Source organism: Haliaeetus albicilla, chromosome W, assembly GCF_947461875.1.
Source record: "Haliaeetus albicilla chromosome W, bHalAlb1.1, whole genome shotgun sequence".
NCBI lineage: Eukaryota > Metazoa > Chordata > Aves > Accipitriformes > Accipitridae > Haliaeetus > Haliaeetus albicilla.
The window spans coordinates 222,424-231,306 of record NC_091515.1 but is presented as its reverse complement, the minus strand read 5'-3'; the positions used below and the strand labels follow the sequence as shown (position 1 = coordinate 231,306).

The following is an 8,883-nucleotide window of genomic DNA, read 5'->3' as shown; positions in this document are numbered from 1 at the left end:
GATGTCCTAAGCGCTGCAGTACGCCGAGACGGCTCACCTCCCTGCTGCGGCCTGCGGTAGGGACGGGGACCGCCCGCCCAGGCCGCACCGGCCGGCCGCCTCCCTCGCCGACGCCAGCCGCTCACACCTGCCCGAGCCGCAGGAACGGCGTCCCGAGCCCTCGGCTTCCCGAGGAGCCGTGCCGCAGGGCCACACTTGCGAAGCAAGTAAAAGGTCCGAGCTGACAGCGCGTCCTGTTCGCCTGTCCTCTGTTGGCTTGCCGCCGGCGGGCAGCAGCCCTGCCTTGCCAGCAGCGGGGCCTCTGCCCCCCCCCGCCCCCCCGGCTGCGCTGCAAGGCCCGACGCGCTCAGGGGCAGCGGAGACCCCTTCCCAGCCGGCGAGAGCGCGGCGGCGCTGCCGGCCCAGCCCGGCGGGCCCCGAGGCGCGGGACCCCACTGCGGGCCTCCCCGCGGGGCCGGGGCCGCCGGCGGCGGCGTCGTCGTCGTAGACGGCCTGCCCCCGTCCCTGCCGGCAGGGCCGCGGGGAAGACCCGGGGAAGGGATCGGAACCGGCCCGCTGGCGCGGCCCGGGGCGAGCGCCCGCCGGCACCGCTCGTTCCCTTTCGGGGCGGGATTCCCTGGCCGCCTGGGCTCGGCGGGCGCCGGCGGCAGAGCGGGGAACACCCCCCCCCCGCCGCCACCCCGGGCTGCGGGAGGCCGCGACCTGCCCGGCCCCGGCCTCGGCGCCTGCCCGCGGAGCGCTCGGAGGCAGCGGCAGCCCTCCCCGCCCCCGGCACACTCCAGGGAGCCGTTTCACACGGAATCACACGGGAGCGTCTCCCCCATCTGTGCAAGCCGAGGCACCCCCACCCCCACCTTCTCCTCAGTCCCGGCAGAGCCTCCCTGCCATTATGTTCCACCATCTCTTAGCCAGGCCGCTCCGCGGGCGGCCGAGGCAGCGCGGACCTTAGCCATGCCCGCCTGAGGCCGCCGGCCGGAGCAGCCGCGGCCGGGCCGCGGGGCCGTAGCAGGTGTGTTTGCATGGGGGTGCGGAGTTTGCATGCGGTGGGGGTCGCCTTCCTCCCGGCCCGGCTCCCGCCTCGCCTGCGCGCAGGCCCCGCCGCGCCGCGGGGCAGGCTGCGGCGGAGCGGCCTGCCGGGCCTGCTCGGCTCCTGCTCGGGCCGCGGCTCGGCTCGGGCCGGGGCGCTTGCGAGGGCGGCGGCTGCCGGAGCCCCCGCGGCCACCCGAGCAACCGGGGCCGGCTGGGCGCGGGGGGAGCGGAGCAGAGCGCGGCGGGGTGCGGGAGGGGGGAGATCGCTCAGACGTGGCCGTCCCGCCGCCTCCCCCCTTCCCCCTTCCCCCCGCTCTCTCCCTGCCGCCGGAGGGGCCGCGGCCTCCCCTCCCCAGGCCTCCCCCGCGCGTAGCGGGGGCCGTTCCTCCCGCCCGGGGCTCGGCGCCGGGCCGGGCTCGGTAGGGCCGACCCCGGGCCGGGGAGCGAGCGGGCCCGGCGGGGTGGTGGTGGGAGGGGAGGGTGGTGGTGGGGGGCGCGGGCGCCGCGCCGAGGGGAGGGGGCCGCGGCCCGTCAGCGAGGTGCCCGGGGCCACGGCGGCCCGCAGAGGCGGGAGCAGCCCACCCGGGCTGAGGGGCTGAGGGAGGGCCGGCTGGAGCCGCCTGTGCGGAGAAGACGGGGCTGAGGCAGCGGAAGAACATGGTCGTTTTCCCCAGAATGGGGTGGGGATGAGGGATGTGGAGAAAGTGCCAGATCTCAGCTCTCTCCGCAGGGGAAGGGGGGGGTGAAGGGTTGTGCCCGAGACCTCTGCTAACAGTTACAGGTGCAGCCCGGAGAGCAGAGGGGCTGGTTGGTGTAGCCTAGCGTGGCAGCTGGCTTGGAGGAAAGCCTTGCTGAAGAGCCATCTCACGGCAGATCCCGGAGAGGATGGGGCTTGGCGCGTAGGCGGAGGTAGTTACTGGTTTTACCAGTGCAAGGGTGAGTAGCCAAAACAGGAGCGGGGTGCATAACGTCTCGATTTGGGGTGACTGTCAGCCACGCAGGAGGAAGGCCCTGGGTGGCAGAGAATAAAGGGGGAGCGGGCTAGGAGCGAAGCTGCCATGGGCGAAGGTGGGTGCGGAGCCCTCCTCTGGAGGGACTTTGGCACCGTAGGGAGTCGTGACCTTGATTAGGGATTGCCCTAGAGAGAGATGTGGGACCGAGCAAACGGCTGTAATCAGCAGCCATCTTTGCAGGGTGGGAGCCGTGCAGGCTGCGCAGAGCTGTGTCCTGGCCTCCCCCGCAGCTGTGGGTGTGGGAAGGCGGGGGGGGCTGGTCAGGCGTGGGTCTGCAGCTTTCATCCTTTCAGTGCCTCAAGGATAGTTGAATAGCAAAAAAAAAAAAAAAAAAAAAAAACCAGCTCAGCAGCCAACTCGGTGCTGTGAGGAGGGGGCAAAGGAACTATTTTGCAGGCATCTTGCTGCTGCGGAAATGGATTTCTTGAGGGGAGGGAGGTGCGTGTGTGGGTAATCTTTGTAGTAACGCTGTGCAGGGAAGAGAAAATGCCATTCGAGCGGCCCCAGATGCAGCGAGGAGTGGGGAGGGCGGACGGGAGAAGACCTTGATCGGCCACCCCACGGCCGTGGGCATGAGGGGGCAGATGTGACGTTGATCAGCAGCCACCCCTTGTGCTGTGGGGAGCAGAGAGGGGGGAGCAGCCCTTGGTTAGCAGTCTGTCTCCCAGTGCTGTGGCCGAGCCTGCCTGGTGCTGCAAGAGAGATCCTATGAGGATTTTTATTGCGGTCTCTTTGTTAGCTACAGACAGGCACGCACACACTCACAGCTTTCAGCCAGGTTGTGGGAGGTAAGTGGGGGAGGAGAGGAAGGGAGCGTGTGGGGCGGCACTGGGGAGCAAGGGGGCTGCGTGGGCCGGGCACGAGGGGAGCAGGGGGACAGGGCTGCAGCCGTCCCCACCACCACAGGAAAAAGAGCCCCTGCAATTTTCAGGGACTTGTTGGCAACTCAGCGAGGGTTGCCATAGCTTTTTATGTAGGGTGACCAGAACCGGCTGGAACTGGTTTGAGGCAGATCAGCTCCTGAACACAATGCAGTCACTGAGCTACTACAGTGGGATAGCTTCCTCCCTTCATGGCAGCCAAAAGCAGAGGAGCTTGCAGAAAGATACCATCCCAAAACAGTATGTGAATGCACACTTTAGACACACAGCACTGGTATGTGGCAAATATAGTCATAAAGGATTCTGTATATAAATGTACATATTTGCAGTAACTGAGATTACTTTGGCTTTTCGTGCCTTTTTATGCTTAAGGAATGGGCAAGAGCTGAGATTTATGACCCTTATTAAAATATTTTTGCTTTGCAAGGGTGGGACACTGGTTATGCAGTCTATTTTAAAACTAAACTAAATAAAATTGATTGAATGATTTGTAATTGTAGTTATGCTTGTGACTGAAGAATGCTGCTTTGCATGCTGTTTTATTTACAGGGTGCTGTCTTGTGGTTTTCTTCTTTAGGAGATGTTAAGGGGGGGGGGTGCTGTGCCTTTCTGTAAGGCCAAAAGGAAACAATATTGTTGTAGAATTGTGCATAAAAGCATTGCAAAGATGCTGTAAGGCATACTCGTTTTCCTTTTTTTTTTTTTTTTTCCCTTGTAGGCCTATTGATTGGGGCTGCCTTTAACCCTTTCATATTTGCAGAGGTAATGCATCTGTGGCAGTAACTGAGCATTGGCTAAAAAAAATCTTTCAAAGGTCAAGGTTCACAAGGTGAGATGTGGTGGTTTGGGTATGAATATAACAATAGCATGAAGGTACATGTATGTGAAAAGTAAATCTGGCTCCTGATTGCACACTTGGCACATTAGTAAGGAGACAATTGTTTAAGTGTTGCTAAAGAAATGCTATTAATGTCCTCCAGTTTTAATAGGATTAAAGCTATTATTTGTAAAGACTTACTGATATCTTGGCTAAATACAGTATTTTCACTGAAATATCTTTTATCCAAATATACGTGTTTTCACAATGTAGTGATATGGAATAGGCCTCTGAGTGACAATCATAAATTGTGGACCACATGGCAGTGAACTGTTCTGTGTTGTATTACAGCATTACACATTCAGAATTATCTGTCTAATTATTTAAAGGTTGCTTGTTTGGTCGTATCTGAGTAGCCTGATACTTACTTCTGAATTAAGGTCTTCAGTGTTAAACATATACTTAATATAGCCTACATAGGAAAAAAACATGTAAAATAAATAGTATGGGTGGCGTTTCTTAAACTGTTGTAACCCAGGGAGGATTTTGCAGCAGCCAAGTGGAAAGATGTATTTTAGAGGTTTGATGGAGCTCCAGTGGGTTATTAGTGGCATGAATTATAATATTGTGCAGTAATGAAATAAGAATAGGAAACCGGATGGGCAGTGCATCAGCTCCTGAGGGATGACTGCTTTTAACTCAAAGCAATGGATAATGGAAAGGATTTTTTTTTTTCCCCTCTCATCTAAAAAATAAACGTGTACTTAGATTTGAGCTGGCATTTGTATCTTATAGTGAAAGCTGGAGGATTCAGGGAGAGGGAGAGGCGAGAGAGAAGAAAGCAGTAATGAATATAGCAAAGGGAAGAACAAAGGCTGTTGGAGCTTACACATTGGAACACTAAACATTTTGCCTTGGGGATTCTTTTGCTAGAACTGTTACATCCTATAACAGGAAATCAGCAACTCTAGAATCTTAACCAGTATGATTTTTAAAAAATCTGACCAGTCCTGGCTGTGTTAGCTGGTTTGGTAGTCTACAATCAAGATAAATATGGAGGCAAAACACTGAAAATGTTCTGTTCTAGTGTGAAATGAGGGTCTTTTCCTCTGTGCTCAGCAGAATAAAGTAGACAGTCTTAAAAGCCTTGAGAGGTTGTGGATATTGGGTAAGTTGTGTGGTGGCTGATGATAGGCAGGGTGCCTGCATCAGAGAGTGACAATACAAGGGAATCTTTTTATTTCTGACTGCAGTATATTACGTAAGGTATTTAGATATTAATTGTAGAAAAGTGAAAATAGCATGCTAATAGCTAATGCTAATAGCTAATGTTTAACCTGAAATTACGGTTTTATGGGGTTTAATGCAGCTACAATGTGTGTGGTTTCTCAGATTTGATAGGGCAGTAAATAGCTTGTGTGGTGGAGCAAAATGCCTAACAGATCACTGTGCTGAATTCTGTTCATATTTTTCATCATTTGGATGCAGAGGTTCTATATTTGACTATCGACATCTGTAGCAAAATTATGCTTGCAAACATGAATTCTTGTTGCATGATAGGAATAGTATCTATTGCTGCTGATGATGCATGTTCTTTTCCAAGTGTCAGCTAAAATTCATGTTACATGAGAGCACCTTTCAGATTTTTTTTCCTTTCTACTAGAATAGTAAGCAGTTCTAAAATTGTAAGTTCTTGAATTGTCACAAAATTCAATGTATCTGTTTTGTTTGGATTTTTGAACACAATCTGTACTACGAATTTTTATTTTTAGCAAAGGAGGTTTTGAATTTGCAGGGATTTTTGTAGACTGTAAGATGAGAAACCTGAATAGATGCTGGAGTCCGCAGTGTTCTTGGTGAGTTTTATTTTTTCAGTCTAATAATATTTGTAAATGCTCTTCACCAGGAGATTTTGATTTTGCACGTAGGCCAGCTTTCCAGCAGAAGATGCTGCTTAATGCTGGAGGGTTGGTCCTCTGTATCAGCAATCATGATCTCATTTTGCATTGAGGCTTGTCTCAGGTATTTGATCTTGAGAATAAGGGTAATGATTTATCAAGTTCCAAGCCTCTTTTGAATGAATTAACTAACTTTGGTTTTCTTAGAAGTATGAATGTGTGTTAAAATATAAATACGCAGACAGATTGCTGGGAAAGTATGTTTAAAAAAAAAAAAACAAAAACCCAAAACTTGACCCTAACGTTTTAGGGCCTGTTTGTTGCTAGTGTTGCACAGGAGGGCCCTCCCTGACTTGGAGTGCTCTCACGGAGATTGTCTGCAGCTGCTTCACGCTGTTTATGAGCAAGAATTGCCATCCACTTAAAAAAAAAAGTAGATTAAAGGAAATAGGCAGGAAGCAAAGGCCATTTAGGATATGATTCGAATTTGCATTAAATTAGGAATCTCAAAATTCTATTCATTATTGTTGTACATCCCAATTATTCCCGTGTTACTGTCCCAGCCCATTTTACATATAGAAGGACAAAATTAAGCAATTTTTGTAATTAATTTTTAAGTAGAGTGCAGAAAGAATGGTATGGGGATTTACCTGCTTGTCATGAATTCATCTCCATTTTAGGAGAAATTCAGGAAGTTGCTAGGCCCAAAACCTTAACTGGATCTCTTGATAAATACAGGTAGTTTTCATTTGGCCAGCTTTAGGTAGAGACGGTCTGTTCAGCTCCCCATGGTGTGGGAAAGGAGATACCTTGCTCGTGTTGAAATATCCCTGGTCTTTTTGCCAGCCAAGGGCTGATAATAGTGAGATTTGAACGAGTTGCATGTGGTTCTCTTTAAATTGTGCTGGAGGTGGTTCAGTGGTGGTGCAAGAAGAGGAAATGGACAGACTTCAGAAGATACACCTTCTTTTTCCCTTCCTGTTTTCTCTGACCCAAAGAGAACTTGAGATACCCATTTTGCAAAAAAATAACAAAGTTAAAAAATGGAGGAGTTAGGCTACAGGATGAGTCTTCTAAGGAGTCGTAAACTACAAGTAATTCTAATTTGGCTGTCAAAACCTGTGGAAATTTGCTTAAGAAAACAAACAAAAATTCTCAAGAACTGTTTTTACTTCATTTTACCTAGTGCAGGGGAAAAGGGCTCATCTTTTAATAGGTCAGATAAGAAGGATCCATAATCAGATGCAGGATATAGTAGAAAAGAGGACAAAGACAATTACCCGCTCTTTTATAATCAATTACAGGGATGGGCGTGTTTTGAAAAAACGGTAGTAACATGCTTACAGTTGTAAAACAACTCAGGCTCCTTTTGGGGAAATCTTACGTGTTCGTTTGACATGGTTTGGTAATCCATAATTGCAAAACTCAGCTAAGCGATAAGCACAAAGAGCACTTTGCCATACCTCACATGAAAGACTGAATAAGAGACTCCTCTGCAGAGATCTTGTATTCCTAAGGCTCTAACCTTGAATCCATGGGCAAACTGATTGGAAAAAGTTTTGCCTGTATGAATTAACAGCAAACAAGGCAGCATAAATTCTCAAGCTTTAGTCTGGCTGCAACTGCATCTGCATTCCGTGCGTGGAGATAAGTATCATCCTCGTGGCCTCTGGGGACTCCCAAATTATTTTGTTTACCAGGAAAAGACAATGTGCATACATGTGCACTGTAGGTCGGTCTCTATGCCAGGTTATGGCAATGCACCATGAACATCATGCAAGTGCCATTCAGTATCTTTGTGATATTTTTCCATGACTTCCATCTTCTGCCATCCCAAATGTAATTTGCTACCATTGCTTTCATTCCTGGTGTATGTGATTTTTGAACTCCCAAAATTTTTATGGAAGACACTCCTGAATTGAAAAGTTAAAAATACTGTAAACAGTTAAAACCAAACTGCACTTCTATTCAAATCAACAGAATACACTTGGTAATGCATTGACTTTGGTGGCTTTATTGCCTGTTTGTTTTCAGCATTTGGTAGTTTAAAACAACTCTTGCAGCCAGTGTGTGGTTTAACAGGCTTCTGCGGTATTCTAGAGCTAGATGAATAAAAGCAGAATGAGTGGAGGAATGGGTTTGTTAAATAATTTTTTATCATTTTGTAAATATTTTAGCAATTATTCTAATGTCTTTTGTGTATAATATTGAACAATATTTTGGATTAATAGTTGGGAAAGGTTGGCATTCAAGTTTATTTCCTCCCTACAGCATCCAGATTTGTTTATAGCATCTTAATTGTATAGCTCGCATGAAAGTAGATCAAAGTCAAATGCGAACTGGTACTGTCTGCTGTGGAAATGGGCCGCAGAGACAGCCGTATAAATCACAACCACTAGCTGAGCTTTGTGTAGCTTCTGACCCTGTCCCAATTCCAAAATGTTCTACCTGACCGTGGCTTGAGCTGGGATTGTGCTCTGGATCAGCAGCAAATGGGCAATGATTTGGTAAGCTTCCATAGCTTGCTTCCATTTGGTGGTGCACTCTAAGAATGCATTTAGATATTGTCGTAAGTGGGTGGTAAGGCAAATTAATGTGAGTAGGTCTGAATGCTAATTAATGGTTTAAATCTTTTTTACTGTGAGGGTGGTGAAATGCTGGAGTTGCCTTGAGAGGTTTTGGGGCCTCAATCTTTGGAAATACTCAAAACCTGACTGGACAACATCCTGTGGGTCCTGCTACAGCTGACCCTGCTTTGAGCAGAGAAATTGGAATTCCAGACATCCCTTTCAACCTCAGCTGTTCTGAGATTCTGTGATGAAATGCCTGTTGAAAACTTTTTTGGGCTAGTAAAGAATAAATCCCGAAATTCTTCTGAAACTGTTAGCAGCAGCGTTAAACCTGCACTGAGTAACAAAAAAAAGCTAAAAATTTTAATACTTGAAATATTGGGCTAACACTTATCCTCCAAAGCTTTTTTGAGGGGGAGGAGGGAGGAATAAAATTGATAGAATGTTCTTTTAGAAAACCAGAAGTGCAAATTCAGATTTCTCTTCCTCATTGAGGCTCATACATGGAGACAAATTGGATTTTCTTTTTTTTAAGGCAGATAGGTACGGTGTATAATGGTGAAATAGCAGATTGCTTGGTGTAAATTTTAACTGTAAACCACCCCATACTTTACAAAGATGTTTACGTAAGGACTGGCATGACCATATTGATACTATAGATGGTAAATGAGACCT

General features: G+C 48.9%; 1 protein-coding gene across 13 annotated transcripts in view; it reads left to right on the top strand.

Annotated features, from left to right (window-relative positions):
- Positions 1-793: 793 nt before the first annotated feature.
- Positions 794-8,883, top strand: part of ZNF532 (zinc finger protein 532) — a 51,891-nt gene continuing 43,801 nt past the window's right edge. For 2 of the 13 annotated variants that reach the window (XM_069774960.1, XM_069774959.1), the window contains exons 1-2: positions 1,049-1,448; positions 1,805-1,965. The gene's annotated coding sequence lies outside the window, so the exon portion shown is untranslated. The other 11 variants (XM_069774969.1, XM_069774967.1, XM_069774961.1 and 8 more) reach the window with 10 other exon arrangements.